This window comes from Ambystoma mexicanum, chromosome 2q (genome assembly GCF_040938575.1).
Source record: "Ambystoma mexicanum isolate Mex_15411 chromosome 2q, UKY_AmexF1_1, whole genome shotgun sequence".
NCBI lineage: Eukaryota > Metazoa > Chordata > Amphibia > Caudata > Ambystomatidae > Ambystoma > Ambystoma mexicanum.
The window spans coordinates 1,445,628,298-1,445,646,873 of NC_090924.1; positions in this window are offsets into that span (position 1 = coordinate 1,445,628,298).

The following is an 18,576-nucleotide window of genomic DNA, read 5'->3' on the forward strand; positions in this document are numbered from 1 at the left end:
TGAAACAAAGTTTGCATTATGTATAGGCTGATATTGCAAATTGATGTAATGAATGTACTAATGTTAATTAATTTGCAAAAGGGAAACAAGAAATCAATATGCTTAGAGCTGCTTAACTCAACAAAACAAACTGCCTTGTATTGTGACAAAAGTTGCATTGTGTATTGGCTGATATTGAAAATGTTGATATAATTAATGCACTTTCTCAGCATTTCTCAATTTCTCAAACACTAACCGTGTTTTACGCACACACACGGTCCCTCCTTCATGTCAGGTGAAGCCGCCACAGATCACAGTGCTTTGGGACCATTTCTAAAGGTTTTCTAACTGGGATCCATAACTTGATCCTATAAAATGATTGCTCTCTGTTCCCTAGACATATATCTGGCACACATTATTAAGTCTGGGGATTGAAATCCCAGTGGGCAGGTACAACCACGAATGCTAACAGCATTTCAAGGAGGCTAACACATTCCTATTCACTAATTTGTTGGAAAATACCACATTGGTTGGGAAATTCTTCATATCACTGACTCACTCTATTGGTAAAGGAAGCTCTTGCTGGAAAGGGGCACACACTGCTCCAAGGGGATATCACATTAATCACAGTAACTCTTATACCTATCTGTGATGGTTTTTAGCCAATAGGAAACTGACAAAATCTATTTGCGACATGGAGTCTGATTAACACATAGATACATTGCCTCTCACACCTGTTGTCCACACTAATTTCTTCACTTACCAGTGTATTCTGCTTTGCCACCCGCTGCAAAATGGTGTCATAAATAGAGATACAAGTGAGAGGACAGGCCAAGTGCTGAGTCTTCCTACTTATGTGGCGATTGGATTTGTTTTACTTCATTGAAATTAACACAGAGAAGTGAAGATACACATATATCCTGATTGATGGAAATGAGCATCAAGACCCACATTCTGCTGTAGCATTAAATCTTTATTAATCTGTCCAATTTGGATTACAAGAGGTTCCTCTACCACTCCCACTGTTGACTATAATCCCAAACCCAGTTCCAATACCCACCTCCCCTGCATAATCTATGCTAACATGTATCGTTTAATATCAGTCAGAATTGCCCAAAACTGGACGTGGGTACACAAAATATTTGCAACAAATGAATAAACCTAGATAACACTACCTACACATAACTTTATCACACTTCATTTAAAAGCAGCTTTGTGGCTCGTTTATCAGCAGAGAACTGTTGCAAATGCTTTGATGAAAATGAAAAGCTTACTTACATCAGGGTGCTGATAAAAAAGAGAAAGCATGTGTAATGTGTTAGATGCACATTTATTATAGAAACGAAAATAAACAAATCTCACACCTACATTTTGGTAAATGCAGAGGAGCTTTACATCATGCCTTTCATGATTTGTGAAGGGCAGGAAAACACTAACGTGGCACACAAAATAAGAAAAGGTGTGTGCACCATAAATCAAGAGCACAACTGATTATATAAGATTTTATGATTACTAACATTTTCACAAGCTTTATTCTCACAATCTCTGTTCAATAAAAGCAATGTCTAATCAATCATAGTCTCACCAAGACAGAATTTGGTGTTCCATCCTTCAAAATATTTCAAATTCAACCCACAGTCAAAATAGCACAAGGGATATTCGCAAGAGCAGTGATTCCCATCTTAAAGGAAGAGCCTGATAAAGGGATAACAGAGAGAGGGGATTAAGGTTCTGGAGAAGCTGATGAAAGACCCAATACGCCTAAACCTCCAAAGACCAGTGAAGAAGAACCTGGTGTCCTTCCTACCCTAGCTTTTGCCCAGAGGAACAACCCTTTGCTAGCAGAGGCCTTTTTACAAGTGATATCTGACCAATAAGGAAAAGAAAGATGAAGTATTTTCTTTTTTTTTTTATAAAACAAGGGCTATTATAGAGGAGAGAAGTCATAGGAGAAGGGAAGAAAAAAACACAACTGGTAGTTCCCAGAAGCCATAAATCAATTGTTCTGGAAATTACCCATTCCCACCTTACAGGAGTCAATCCAGGGCAATCAAAAACGCAAAGCCCACATCGGATGTAAATTCTACCGGCCAGTGATCTATGCAGATAGTAAAGCCTTTGTACAAGCGTGTGATATTTGTCAACACACCAGCACACATACACCACCTCCAGCGCCATTACATCTCTTGCTCATCATTGAGATCCCTTTTTCTAGGATTGGAATGGAAATTATTGGTCCTCTTGAAACTTGGTAATAAATATGTGTTAGTGATTGTGGACTAAGCCACAAGGTATCCCAAGGCCTTCCCTTTGAAAAATAACACAACACAACAGATATTAAAACACATACTTCCTTTCCCCTCACAGGTAGGATTCCCCAAAGAAATGTTGACAGACCAATGCACCAGTTTCATGAGTAAACATATGGGAAAGTTAAAAGAACTGTTAAATATTTCTACTTTAAGAACCTCTGTGTACCACCCCTGAAGGAATGGTCTTGTGTAACATTTTAATTAGACTCTTAAAGCCATACTAAGAAGGTTAGTAGAAGAGGAGCGAAAAAACTGGATTTAAATGATCCCCTGGTCCCCCTTCACAGTTAGAAAGTCTCCTAATTCCTCTACTGGGTTTTCCGCTTTTGAGTTATTGTATGGTAGGGCACCCCTTGATGTCTTAAACATCCTCAGGGAAACCTGGGAGGAAAGAGATGAACTTCAATAACACTCTCTCAAATTGCACTTACACTTAAAGACATACATGCCAACATTCTGACATGCCTGGGAGGGAGATTTCTACAGAGAAATCGGGAGACAACAATTTCCCCATAGGAATGCATTGGGGAAATAATTATTTTAGGCGGGAGAACGTGACAAATAGCAGTATTTTTAACTAAAAAATCGTGAGTCTCCCGCCTAAATCGGGAGTGTTGGCATGTATGTAAAGAACATATGGCAACAGTCAGAACTCTGGTAGTGACATGAAAAAGGCCCAACAACAACAATAGAGACTAGCTTATGATAAAAAGGTGTCCCTTAGAACATTCACCATCGGACAGAAAGTGTTGGTGCTTCTACCAGCTTCAGATAACAAACTAGTTTTGAACTGGCATGGACCTTACTCAGTAGTAGAACAGATGGGCCCCTGTAATTATAAAATGTCCCAGCCGGACCGTTGTCAATAGACTCATATTTATCATGTAAATATGTTGAAAGAGTGGATGGAAAGTCAGTATTATAAGTCAGTTCCCCGATGTATTCTGTAACAAACCTGGAAGAGTGTAGGGCACGTATAATCATATTCATACCCCACCAGATCTAAGATTATATTGCTTGCCTGAAGCCTGTACAGAAATTGTTATCCAAGAGGTAGAGCAGATGCTCAAGACTTACATCTTTGAGCCCTCCTCTAGTCCCAGTGACTCTCCCATCGTATAAGTGGCCAAATCTGACCAAAGCTGGAGATTCTGTATATATTTTAGAAAAGTGAACTCCATCTCGGCTTTTCACGTCTTCCCAATGCCTCGCATTGATGATCCGAAAGACAAGTTGGGTTGTGCTGTCTATCTGTCAACTCTAGATCTTACAAAAGGCTATTGGCAGTTCCCATTTCATGGACCTGTTAATTTGGCTTACACAGTGCTTCTGCAACTTTCCAAAGATTAATGGATCAAATTTTACGTCCCTATTTGGAATTTTGTGGACCATACATCGACGATAGAGTAATACACAGCAAAAACTGGGAGCGTCACCTATATCAATTATATACTATCACAAGGGCCTTACGACAGGCTAGACTGACTGCCAATCTGAAAAGTGCAGTCCCCTAGGGAGGAGAACTACTAGGCCTTAGACCTCGAGGCATTAGCCATTAAATAGGCCATCCTCCACTTGAAGTACTATCTATAGGGGAGACGATTTACATTGATCACAGATCATTCCCCTCCTTCTCTGGATCATCCAACGAAAAGAGTCCAACCCAAGAGTCATGCAATGGTTTCTGGACTTACACCACTACTGCTTCTCAGTCAAACATCTAAAGGCCATAGAACAAGGTACTGTGTATTTCCTTTGCATAGGGGAAGGATATGTGAGAAACCTGAGGGTTTTTCACTTAGCACTCCCAGGGGATGCTTTAAACAGGTGGCCAGGGGTAGGCTGGGCACTTTTTCCACTTTAGATTAGCCAATAGGGAGATGTAAGGAACTTATACGATATAGGATGGTGAACAGCACCGGCATCATTAGTAAAGTAAAAAAGTGATGAAAGGGTGAAAACAGGAAACTTGCTATTACACAGTGAAGTTTAACTTCAATGCTTGGTTTCAAATACAAGCAGATGTTTGCACAGGTCATATCATGATAGTGATACAGCTCTACATCATCTATTGCAGGGCAATAGAAATTAACAAGCGGGCCTAAAGGGAAAGTGACAGAACACAGCCAAAGTTGCATACAACAGCAGTGGGTGCATTTTACTGCAGGGTCTCGTGGCTAAGAAGGCAGCGAGTGGAAGCACGCTCCTGCCTTTCCCATTAGCCACAGCATTAAGACTCATGTAGGGTGAGTATGCATTGATGATAGTCCTTCTTACAGTAGTTCAGGGAATTGTGTCTACCTTGCACACAAGTGGTGCCCTTCTGAAATTATAATTCAATAATCTGTGTAAAAATGAAATTTAATATGAGGTACTTAGTCCCCATCTATGGGCCTCATTACAAGTGTGGCGCTCCCCTAATGAAGGCGGCCGGTACGGGACCGGCCCCCTTCATTACTGGAGCGCCTATTATGAGGTTACCTTTGCGGGACCCAGATCAGACGTCTGGTAAAACCAGCCATCTTTTCTGGGAAGAGGGAGGTAATAACGGGCCACTTGTAATGTGCCTGTTATTACCTCCCTCCCCATTCCCATTGAGTTCTATGGGGGCTCAAATGGGAATGGGGAATGGTTCCTCAAGGAGAAATTACCGGGTCCTCCTATGTCGGAATGACCCGGTAAGCCCCCATTGCAGGAACCATTCCCCATATGCCCTATATGTCTCTTTTGTAGGTTACTCCCACAGACAGGCCTACACCAGTGAAATAAAGAAGAAACATGAAGTGTCGCCAAATTCAGCATTGTCCAGAAAGAGTCTGGATAAGATATTGTGTTAGACTGAATGAAGAAAAGAAAGCAGTGATTATAGAATGGAATATGGTGGATGTTGCCCCCTGAAGAATGGAAGGAACGAAACATGTTGATGAATTGTATGAACTGGATGGATGTGTAAGTGGTGATACATCAAGTGTGATATACACTGTTCTTTTAGTTTAATGTCATTTGTTGTGCATTGTGTTTTTTGCAGTATCCACCTCACCTGCATAATTTGTGTGAATGTAATCCTATGACATTGAATTATTTTCATGCATATAAGTAAATCAAATACTTGAAAAGATTTGTGTAAGAGTCTGGTAGGCTTTGTTGAAGGCCTGTGGAAGTACTCGTTATGGAAGTGACAGAGAACCATTGGAACACTTTTTCTTTAGAACAGAAACATGTAGTGCCACACAGTGGCAACACTGGAGATGTGACATTAGATTGCCTTGAGGCCTTTGGTCGAAGGGCAAACAAGAAATAAATAATCCTGGTGCTGCTCGCCAAACTGCCTTATGTTGCGACAATTTCAACAAAGTTTGCATTGTGTATTGGCTGATATTGCAAACATCGCTGAAATGAATGTACTAATGTGTATTAGTTTGCTTTGAGACCTTCAAGCAAAGGGAAAACAAGAAATAAATATGCTTAGGGCTGCTCGACAAAACAAACTGCCTTACTTTGCAACAGAAGTTGCATTGCGTATTGGCTAATATGGAAAATGTCAAAGTAATTAATGTACTTTCTCAGCATTACTCAATTTCTCAAGCACTAACCGTGTTTTATGCACACATATGGTCCCTCCTTCTTCATGTCAGGTGAAGAAGCTACAGATCACAGTGCTTTGAGAGCATTGCTAAAGGTTTTCCAACTAGGATCCATAACTTGATCTTATAAAATGTTTGTTCTCTGTTCCCTAGATGTGACTGAGTCATAAACATATATCTGACACACATTATTAAGTCTGGGGATATAAATCCCAGTGGCCAGATACAACCATGACTACTATACATTTCAAGGAGACTAAAAACATTTCTGTTCACTAATTCATTGGAAAATACTATGTTGGCTGGGAAATTCTTCTTATCACTGACTCCCTCTATTGACAAAGGAAGCACTTGCTGGAAAGGGGGTCTCATTTCTTCAAGGGGATTTCAAATTAATCACAGTAACACTTATACCTATCTGTGTTGTTTTTTAGCCAATAGGAAACTGACAAAAACAATTTGCAACATGGAGTCTAAATAACACATAGAGACATTGGGCCTCATTACACGATAGGCGGTAAGGGTTTACCGGTACCGGTATTTTACCGGTACCGGTAAATCCTTACCGCCTTACTACGAGGTCCCTTTGCGGGTTGGGGAATTTAACGCCTGCTTTTTGCAGGCGTTAAAAACCAACCCGCAAAGGGACCCAGGGAGCTAATTACGGTACCGCAATTTGCGGTGCCGTAATTAACGCCTTCCCCATTCCCATTATGCCCTATGGGGCAAAAATGGGAATGGGGAAGGGCAATGGTGGAAGGGGGAATTACCGCCCCGCCAACCTTGGAATGGGGCAGTAATTCCCCTTTCCACCAAGGTGGTGCCGGTATTTTACCGGCATGAACCATGGCGCTAATAGCGCCATGGTTCTCCGCCTACCGTGTAATGAGGCCCATTGACTCTGTCACCTGTTCACACTAATTACTTAATTTGCCATTGTATTCTGCTCTGCCGCCCCTTGCAAAATGTTGTCGTAAATAAGGATAAAAGTGAGAGGACAGGTCAAATGCTCGGCATTCCTACTTATGTGGGGGTTGGACCTGTTTTACTTCATTGAATTTAACACAGAGAAGTGAAGATACACATATATCCTGATTAAAGGAAATGAACATCAAGCTCCATATTCTGCTGTAGCGTTAAATCTTTATTAAAAGGTCCAATTGGGATTACAAGAGGTCTGAATTGCCCAAAATTGGACATGGTTACAAAACATAAATGCAATAAATGAATAAACCTAGATAACACTACCTACAAACTACTTTATCACACTTCATTTAGAAGTAGTTTTGTGTCTCGTTTAACAGCAGAGAATTGTATTTAAGGCATTGATGAAAATGAAAAGTGTACTTACATCATTGAGCTTCTAAAAAGAGAAAGCATGAGGAATGTGTTAGATGCACATTTATTATAGAAATAAAAATAAACACCTACATGTTGCTAAATACATAGGCACTTTACATCATGCCTTTCATGATTTGTAAAGGGCAGCAAAACACTAACTTGTGGCACACAAAATATGAAAAGGTGTATGCACGAGAAATCAAGAGCACAACTGATTATATAGGATGTAGCTTCCCAAGCCAAAATAATAGATAACAAATACAGTACATTTTCCTGCATCCCCAGTATAATTATTCACAAACTAAAAGTCATCCCTGTCATGACTTATGGTGCCCAGGTGAAACCCCTGGATAATCAGCCAAACTGGAACCTAATCGAGGGATTATTCTGGAAACACTCTGTCATCGTGGAATGGCAGTCTCTAGCTCTCTAAAGAAAATGGTTATTAGCAGATCCTCAAGCCTCAACTCTGCTCCCAGTTCTCTCTAAGGCATCATCCTGCATGAGGAACTTGGAGAGAAGAGTGCGATAATCTTATGCAAGAAGCTGACATTGACTCCTCGCTATTATTGGGGAACCCAGAGTTGGCAAAAAGAGAGAATATGAGTGCATAGTACAATGGGATACGTGCATGAAATATAAAGCCTTAAGGCTGGTGAATTCAGAATGAAATGAATGCATCGCATCCCGATATATTTAGAAAAATTCCCTGATCAGAATTACAGAGCACACATAATAAGGCTTTGCTTCAACTTATGGCTAACGAAAGACGCAATGGCCCCTCGGTATAAACAGCTAAATGCTGACACATGGGGCCTCATCACGACCCAGGCGGTAAGTTACCGCCTGGGCCGTGACTTTACCACCTTGGCGTAAACTACGTTTATGCCATGGTGGTTGGCGGACTTACCGCCCCATTCCGACCTTGGCTGGACGGTAAGTCCCCAATCCCCATTTACCCTTCCCCATTCCCATTTTTGCCCCATAGGGCATAATGGGAGTGGGGAAGGCGTTAATTACGCCACCGTAAATTACGGTGGCGTAATTAACTCCATGGTCCCTTAGCGCCATGGATTTTAACACCTGCTAAAAGCAGGTGTTAAATCCGCCATGGCGCTAAGGGACCTCGTACTCAGGCGGTAAGGGTCGGCGCTGTTTACGGCGCCGTAAACCCCTTACCGCCTGAGTCGTAATGAGGCCCATGCTGTAGATTCTGTAAATTACCATCTGAAAAAGAATCTTTAGAAGATCTCTTGAGGAGTTGCAAAAACCTTGGAATACAGAGGAAGGAATATTTTTGTAAATACGTAGGGAAGTTTAAAATATTAAATACCAAAGACATGTGGGCCACAATATTTAATGCTAAGTCAATTTCTTTAAACAATGCATCAATTAAGATTTTACTTAAACTAGATCTGTCAGACGATCAATAAAAGACATCTTCATGATCGAGATAAGCAATAGAAAAAATGCAAATGTCCACCGCTCTTAAAGAAGGCTGATCATGTAGAATAATTATACTACATTAGGGTTTATATGAGAACTAACCCTCTAAATTTTCAGCTAAACCCAAGTAGCTAATGGAGTGTGTTTAGAGAAGTAGGATGTTACAATTCCCCGCTTACATATGAGGAATCTTTTAAATGTGGTATTTTTCTTGTATTCATAAATGAATTTTGAAATGTATTTAGCTCACAAAAGTTTTTATGGCAAGATATGTATATAACTATCCATTCGTAATGTAAACATAAGCAAAGTATGTCTTTGTATTTGCTCATGATTCATTGGATATGTTCCTTTATAATGAAATAATTTGTGTAAGGTTGCCTTGCAATCAAAATCATAATACAATTTTTTTTTTAAAAGACTCACTTTTTAATAAGATTTATTCTCACATCTTCTGCTCAGTAAAAACAATGTCTAAACAATCATTGTGCCTCATTACCAGTTTGCCAGTCCGGATTTAACGGTGCCAGTAAAACCCTACCAGCACCGTTTTCCGGAATGGATAACTACGACTTCTGTGGCCATGTGGTGTTACACCCGCCAGGTCTGACCTGGCGGGCGTAAATTCACCAGCTGCAGACGGACGTGGAAACATCGGCACCATTACCATATGGTGCCAGTGTTTCCACGGCTCCCATTCCCATGGAGTCCCATGGGACTCCATGGGAATGCAGAGTAACGGAATGCCGGCTCCGGAATTACCGGACCACCGGGGCTGTAATGCCCCGGGAAGTTTGGCAAATCCGGAGCCAGTAAATCCCTACAGGTCCGGCTGCAGCCTGCCGGTTTTACCTGTGTTTTTTCAGAAAATGCAAATAAAATGATGTGCAAAGAAGCCTGTGTTTTTTTTCCTTGTAAGAGGTACGAACAAATGGTTTTCTGTTCTAAATTTGCCATTTTCCAGGCTTTCAAGAACAGGTTAACTGGAAACTCAAAAAACATATTTTCATAAGGTTAGCATCAGGTTTGTGAGAGGTAGGTATTTCCAATAGAACATGTGTGGACGGAATGGAAGAGGAGGGTAGGAAAGCTGAATGGGAAGATAGAAAGGCATACATATCTGAAAAGTAGACAAAATTCCACTTTTAGGAAGGGGTCATTTGTGCAGGTCAGGCAACAACTATGTAAGTAATATTGCCATAGTGTGGGGAACAATTTGAAAAATGAAAGAAAACAAGGTGTATGCTGGACATGGTTGGAACTGTAATGTATTGGCTTCTTTGAATTTTGAGAAAAGCAATGAACCACTACAATCCCCCGACTCTTCTAGTTTGGAAATCAGACACTTTTTGTAATGTTTCACAAAACAAGAAATACTACAAGCAAAAAACAGAGACATGGGATTTTTATGCTGACGGCCAATACATATGTACATAGCATGTATAAATAAGGAAAACAAATGTGGTGAAGAATGTTAACTTATGTTATGTTATTTGACATTCACATAGCGCTTAAATATATCATTGGTATGACCTCAAAGCACTGGTAGGTTGAACACCCTCGGGGACCATAGTCCAGGTCATTTGAGAGAGTAAGGTGCCGTACGGTGCTTGGGTGAATCAAATATGTGGGCAGCCGATGCAATTGCCTAATGGTAGCTGCAGTCTACCATTAGGTGTGGTGGTATTTGATATGAGTTGAATTTGTGCAGTCAGGAGGATGGACACCAAGGCTGGGTTCTGGCTGTGTTAGGCCGGTGTAGGACGCTTATGTGTGCAGCTAGGCTGGTATTCGTGGGATGTAGATGTGTTTTATTAGAGTGATGATGTGTTAGTGAAGTAATGCTCGTATGTATGCCACCAGGCCGAAATTGAGGGGTGTAGCTGCACTCTAATTGTGTGTTGGTGTAGAGTAGAGAGTAAGCATAGAGATATGGAGGTGATTGTTTGAATGGGGTCATAATTTAAGGAGCTCGCTATTCGTATTACAGGTACCCATTTGCTTAGTAGTGACTTAATAAGCATATTCAGTGGTGTCATTGCTTGGGATCTCATTGAGCATTTGTCATCGGGTTATGACATGTTATGATATGATAGGTTATTTATAACGCGCTTAATACCCAGAGGTTTCTAAGCGCGGACACAGAGAGTGAACATGTGTTGCTCCATGTTGTCTTGCTTCCAAGACGAGCATGTTGCTGCTGAGTTATCCTCCTGAGCTACCGAGAGGGTTGCTGGTCTTAGTCGCCACAGATGGTCATAGTCGGTATTACGGAAAGAGCCATGTTTTTAGAGCTTTACGGATGGACAAATAGGCCCTCATTCCGAGTTTGGAGGTAGCCATGGCGCTATCTGTGCCATGGCTGCCTGCAAACTCGGGTCTGTGTCCGGTCTGGGTGAATGAGGACTTACCAGGACATTCCGACCTGTACGGACCCAGTAAGTCCCCATTCACCCGACCATTCCCTATTCCCATTTGAGCCCCCATAGGGCTCAATGGGAATGGGGAAGGCGCTTATTACAGGCCTGCTAAGGGACCTCAGAATTGGGCGGTAAGGGATTACCAGCACTGGTCTCGTGCACTGCTCGGTGAGTGATGCATAGGGTCTTGAAGGTGGCCCTTCATAAAAGTCGTAGATAGTGGAGGGTTCGGAGAGTGGGTGAGGTGTGGTCTCTGTGTCCTAGGGTGAGGAGTTTTGCGGCAGCGTTTTGGGCTCTTTGGAGTTTCTTGAGTTGGTATGCCGGGGCTCCTAAGTATAGGGAGTTGGCGAAGTCCAGTCTCGACATCACACTAGACATAACTGCGGCAAGTCTGTTGGGGTAGGAGAGGTAGGGTCGAGGAGATTGTTGAATTCTATGAAGGAGTTGAGCTGCGAGTATGCAGTCCAGCCAATGAGTTTCGTGAGAAATCTGGGGTTGGAGATCGGCCTGTAGTTCTTGGGATCAAGGGGGTCAAGAGTTGCTTTTTTAGAAGGGTATTGACATGCGCTATTTTGAATGCTTCAGGGAAGATGCTAGAGGTGAGGGAATTGTTTAGTATGGCTCTGAGGTGGGGTAGGAGTCGAGTGGCGACCTGGCAGGTTTGCGGGCTGATAGTAGGTCAAGGATCCCGTCTCTGGAGATGTGTTTGAAACAGTCGAAAATAGGTAAAGTGGGCGTCGGGGCAGTGGGATCAGGAGGGGTCGTTGAAGGGAAGGGGGAGAACAATGACAGTTTGGTGTTAAGGGTTGCCATCTTGTCAAGTATGGTGTTGAAAGAATGTGGGGAGCTGGAGTCGCAGAGCGGTTGTGTGGGGGTGGATTGGGCAGAGGTACACGTAGGTTTTACGAATTCCGATATGATCATGTGGAGTTCTTTGCTGCGGTTGCCACAGTTGAGAATGTGTTTATTGAAACAGGCTTTTTTGGCCTTTTGGATTTGTAATTACAGTGGTGCAGGGCGAACATGGATCTGCTGAGATCGGTTGTAGATGCTCGCCATATGCGTTCAAGAGAGTTATTTAGTTTTTTGACATTCCTCAGGTGGGGCGTAAACCATTTGGAGGATGATCTTTTGCATGAGGGTGCGTGGCGCAAGGGGGTGATAGGAATTAGTGATTCATTAAGACAGGAGTGAAGATATAGATGGTTAAGGGTCTATCACAGGTGACATAGTATGGGGATGGAGAAGCAGGGCTTTGGCTAGGTCGGGGAGCATTTGAGATCAGGGGTGGGGGCCGAGGGAGCTGTAGGAGGAGGGGCAGGTGTGGGGTTAGAGAAAGGGATGGCAAAGTGGTCTGTCCAGATGAGCGGTTTGGGACTGAAATATGAACCAAGTCATAGGAGCTAAAAATCGCATCAAGGGTGTGCCCATCTGAGTGGGTTGGGCCAGTGGTATGACAGAGGGGGTTGAGCGCATCAAGATTGTCAACCAGCGGATGAGTTATGGGGTTGTCTGATATATCAAACCAGATATTGAAATCTCCCAGGAGTGTAAGAGATGGGTGTTTTATCAGAATGGTAGCTATGGAGTCACAGAGATTGTTGGTGAAATGTCTGTTATATCCATGGTTTCTGTAGATGAGTAGGACACTGTGGATGAAGGTCAATTGATGCAAGAGTTTTACCAGAAGGGATTCAAAGGAGGCATTGGATGTCTGGATTCTACGAGTGAGACAGAGAAATGGGGTTTGAAAATGATTTCCACGGTGCCACCTCTGGAGGGTCTATTGGGGTGATAAGCGAGTAGCCAGGGGGGAAGGCTTTGTTCACTACTGGGGCAAAGTCGTCAGAGAACCAAGTTTTGGTGACACAAATGAGGTTGGGATTGTCAGAGGAAAGGAGGTCAAAGATGCTGTGTCTGTTTCTTGCTGCGAAGAAGGCATTAAGAAGGATGCATGTGACTTCCTGAGGGGAGGTGGTTTTTGTGCTGCTCTTTGCAGGGGGAGCCCGGTGGACATGGGTGCCCGATGGGGGTGTGGGTGTGGTTGGATCATTCAGGGTGGTTGCGATAGGTTGATTTCGGGTAATGGGGGGCTGGATGCTTGTGGACTTTGGGCCTAGGGTGTCGCAGCCACCAAGTAAAACAAGTAACCCCATGCATTTCTGAAAAGAAGACACCTGTGGGAATCCAAAGAGGTCTGACCTGCACAAATTGCCCTAGACTGTATTACCCACAAGCCCTGGCAAAGTGTAACATTTTGGAAAAAACCCACAATTTTCAGACATTTGCCACCAGGAAACCACCAAAACACACCGCCAACAACACATGTACTACCTTCCCACATTCCCACAGGTGTCCCGATGAAAATGTTACCTCACATGTGCGGGTTAACCTACCTTGGCGCACACAGGGAAAAGGCTACACCACTAGTATCCCAAAGTGTTTCGGGAGAGCGGATTTTGCAGGAATTCGCTTTTTGAACAACCTACAGATTTGGGCCAGGGGTGTCGCAGCCATCAAGGAAAACAATAAACCCCCTGCATCTCTGAAAAGAAGACACCCATGGGAATCCAAAGAGGTCTGACCTGCAGAAAATGCCATAGAATGTATTACCCACAATCCCTGACAAATTCCAGAATTTATGAAAAAATCCACAATTTTCAGACATTTGCCACCATGAAACCACCAACACACACCGCCTACAACACATGTCCTACCTTCCCACATTCCCACAGGTGTCCCGATGAAAATGTTACCTCACATGTGTGGGTGCACCTACCTGAGTGCAAAGGGAAAAGGCTAAATCACTGGTATCCCAAAGTGTTTTGGGAGTGCACATTTTGCAGGAATTTGCTCGTGTGCACAACCTACAGATTTGGGCCTGGGGTGTCGCAACCACCAAGGAAAACAGGGAACCCCATGCCCTACAATGTATTACCAATGTATTACTCACAAGCCCCTGCAACTTCCAAAATGTAGGAGGGAAAATACAATTTTTGTATATTTGCCACTTGGAAACCTCTGAAACACACCACCAACAACACATGTCCTACCTCCCCGCGTTCCCACAGGTGCCCCAACAAAAATGGTACCTCACATGTGTGGGTGCACCTAGCTGGGCACAAAGGGAAAAGGCTAAACCGCTGGCATCCCAAAGTGTTTCGGGAGAACACATTTTGCAGGAATTTTCTCTTGTGTGCAACCTACAATTTTGGGCCTGGGTTGTCGCAGCCACCAAGGAACACAGGAAACCCCATGCATTTCTGAAAAGAAGATACCTATGGAATTCACAGAGGTCTGACTTGCATGAATCGCCCTCGAATTTGTTACCCACGAGCCCCGACAAAGTCCAAAAACTAGGAAAAAACCCAATGTTCAAACATTTCCCACCTGGAAACCACCAAAACATGCCACCAACAACACATTCCCGCGTTCCCACAGGTGTCCAGACAAAAACAGTACCTCAAATGTGTGGGTGCAACTACCTGGGTGCAAAAGGAAAAGGCTAATCCACTGATATTCCAAAGTGTTTTGGGAGTACAGATCTTGCACAAGTTTTCTCGTGTCCACAACCTACAGATTTGGGCCTGGGAACCCCAGCAGGTCCCCATCCCTACCCAGAGTGAAAAGCAATAATGCAGTGCAGCCAGAACTCCAGGATGGTTGGAGTGATATCGCAGGCCATAGGCACCCATCTCCCATGTAGCTTGACCATCCCTAAGCCTAGCTCTTGTTCCAGGGAGCCCCAGCAGGCTCCCCATCCCTTCTGGGAGGTAAATTCTGTAACACAACCCAGCCAGAGCCCCTTACACCCTGGAGCTCTGGCTGAGTTGCATTACTGCTTCTCCCTCTGGAAAAGGATGGAGACCCTGACCAATCTCCCTGTAGTCACTACTGGGCTTGCGGATGGTCAACCCATGTGTGAAGCTCTGGCTGTCCTGTGTTACAGCTTCTCCCTCTGGGAAAGGTCAGGGAGCCTGCCGGGGCTCCCAGGGAGTGCTGCAGTGCTTGGGGAGGGTCGACCCAATTGGGAGATAGGTGCCCAAGGCTGGGAACATTACCGCCAACCATCCTGGAGCTCTGGCTGGGCTGCGTTACAGAATTTCCCTCTGGGAATGAATGGGAACCCTGCCAGTTCTCCCTGAAACTGCTGTTGTGCTTGGAGATGGTATACCCAGGTATTGGCACACTGACAGGGCTCCATTGTGGGAAAAAGATATAATACAGGCCAGCCAGAGCTCCAGGACAGTTGGCATCCATCTCTCATGTGAATGGGGGGAGAGGGCCACCCCCTTTTCATTCCAATGTATTTTTTATGTTTTTTTACTGTGCCCCTATGTTCCCAAGGGGGTGGTGGGGAAGGGCTGCCCCCCTTTCAATTACAAAGTTCCCTGGTGGTCTAGTGTGCCCCCACCCCCCCCCACAATAACCCCACCCAAAACAATATTTTTTTCTTGGTGTTTTTTGTTTGTTTTGCCCCTTCCCTAGTTGCAGATGGGCACACTACTGTGCCCCTCTGCCCCCACGGAGGGCAGAATGCACTGCCCCATGCTTTAGGGGCTGTGGGAGAGGGCCACTTACATAGTAAGTGGTGCCACCACCCCCCACCTAAAAAACAGATCCCTGGTGGTTTATTGGCATTCCTGGGCACAGAACGAGTGATCCACGCCCAGCGATGCTTCAAAGAAGGTGTCGTTGGAAAGGTGAGAGTTTTCCTTTTCAAAGGACACCTTTCTTGATCAAAACGGCATGGAAATGCCAGAGATCAAGGGGGGAACTTACCTATCATTTCACTGCCGCAGCCAGAAATGCACATTACGCACGCTAACGTGAAACTTTGCAGCAATCGCACAAACAGAAGTGCAAACGTAGTGCTGAGGACGAGATTTCCCTCCCGTGGCACTTAAGGGGTTAAAGCCTTTGTACAAGCTTGTGATATTTTCAACAGAGTAGCACACATACACCACCTCCAGTGCCATTAAATCTCTTGCCATCATTTACATCTCTTTTTCCAGGATCGGAATGGATATTATTCGTCCGCTTGAAACTTCTAAACTAGGTAATAAGTATGTGTTAGTGATTGTAGACCATGCCACAAGCTATCAGATGCCTTACCTTTGAGAAATAATGCAACACAACAGAAATTAAAACATCTACTTCCTTTCTTCTCACAGGTAGGAATACCCAAAGAAATGTCGACACCAATATCATGAGTAAGCCTATGGGAGAGGTAAAATAACAGTTCAATATCGCTACATTAAGAAACTCTGTGTACCACCCCCAAACGGATGGTCTTGTGGAACGTTTTAATAAGATTTTTAAAGCACAATAAGAAAATTGGTAGATCAGGATGGAAAAAACTTGGATCAAATTATCCCCTGGGCCCTCTTTGCAGTCAGAAAGACCCCTCATGCCTCTTCTGGGTTTTAGCATTTTGAGTTATTATACCGGAGGGATCCCCTGCAACTCTGGTACAGACACACATGCAAAAAGCCCAACAACAACAGAGACTAGCTTACGATAAAAAGATGTCCCTTAGAACATTTTCCATCGGACTGAAAGTGTCAGGTAACAAACTAGTTTTTAAATGGCATGGACCTTACTACGTAGTAGGACATATGGGCCCCTGTAATTATAAAATATCCCATCCGGACTGTCGTCAATAGACTCATATTTAACATGTTAATATGTTGAAAGAGTACAGGGGAAATCCCTCAGAGTCCAATGCTACTATTCTATCTTGTTTAGTACCAGAAGAAGTAAACAGCCAACTATTAATTTCCCCTGAACTCACGAATAACCTGAAGCAAGATCTTGGTGACCTTAAAAGTCAGTGCCCCAATGTATTCTGTGACAAACCCGGAAGAGTGACAGTTAAGTACCATCCTATTCATAGACCACCAGACAAAGTAGTACATCTAAGAGCATAACGCTTGCCTAAAGCCTGTACAGAAATTGTTATCCAAGAGGTAGAGCAGATGCTCAACATCACTGAACCCTCCTCTTGTCCCTGGTCCTCTGCCATCGTATTACTGGGCACACCTGACCAAAGCTGGAGATTCTGTGTAGATTTGAGAAAAGTTAACTGCATCTAAGCTTTTGACGCCTACCCAATGCCTTGCATTGAAGGTCTAATAGACAAATTGGGTAGTGCTGTCTATCTGTCAACTCTAGATCTAACAAAAGGCTATCAGCAGGTCCCATTACATGGACATGTGTATGGGAGGAATGGTCTTCTATTCCCCCGACCCTCCTGCACACAATGCTCATCCTACGGCTGCCCATGCGCCTGTGGCTAGAGTTGCCGGACTGTCACGAAATGACACATATGGATGCAAAGCTCAATCAGAGGGTGGATTACTGACTCCATTTTGTACCAAACCCTGAATTCATTTTATGCATGCTAAAGCAGGCCTCATAGCAAAGCCAACCTGCAGGGATGCAGCTCTCCCTTGAAATCGCACACAGTGAGCCAGTTATTTCCCCATACCTCTTCCCCTGCGTGTTCCTGCAGCAGTCCTGTTCTCACGGGAGACTAGGTACGAACAAGCTACAAGTCAAACACTGTGGGTCTCATTACGAGTTTGGCGGGAGCCATGAAGCTATTAGCTCCATGGCTGCCGCCAAACCGGGCTCCTTTACCGGGTTCCCAGAATGGGGAATTACCAGGCCATTCCAAGTACGGAGGGCCAGGTAATTCCTCCCTCTGGGAACCCGGGCCTTCCCCATTCCCATCTGAGCCCCCATATGGCTCAATGGGAATGGGGGAAGGAGCTAACAATGGGCTGATTACGAGCGGCCCGTTGTTAGCTCCCTCTTCCCCTCGTGGGACCCGGTAACAACGCCTAGTTTTACCAGGCGCAAGGGGACCTCGTAATTTCGCGGGACAGGTTTAACAGGTCCGCCTCCATTAGCGGAGCCCATTAACCCATACCACGAAACTTATAATGAGGCCCTGTATCTTTCGTCTTCCTCTGTCCATCACTGTCCTGTGAATGACTGGGTAAAAGCTTGGGTCTGGAAAGAACAAATCATCTCCACAAACATGTCTCATCACTTGCAGACCCTATATTTCAGATATATACTGTGGGTAACCCCCAACCTCACACCTCTTTTGATGTAACAGATACGTACCCTACGCCTGTGTGCCACCCTGGTTTACCCACAATGCGAATCCCCTCTGTAATGGCTATAAATCCCCTTCTGTGGTTGTGTATAAAGGGGTCGATTCTCAGAGATGCAACAGAACAATTATTTATTAACATGTCTAAATCACTTGCAATTAACATAAAGTTAAAATCCACATGTTTAGGTCCTATATTGTTGGTTATACATCGTTCCTTACCAAAGACCCTTGCTAATGTATAACATGCTAAGTGACTTGTTCGATGTGATGCAAAATATATGATCCTCATGCTCAATGGTTTTTCAATACTATATATGCTCGCAAATGTGTTCAAATGGTATAAGATTCTCACGTGTACAATATAAATG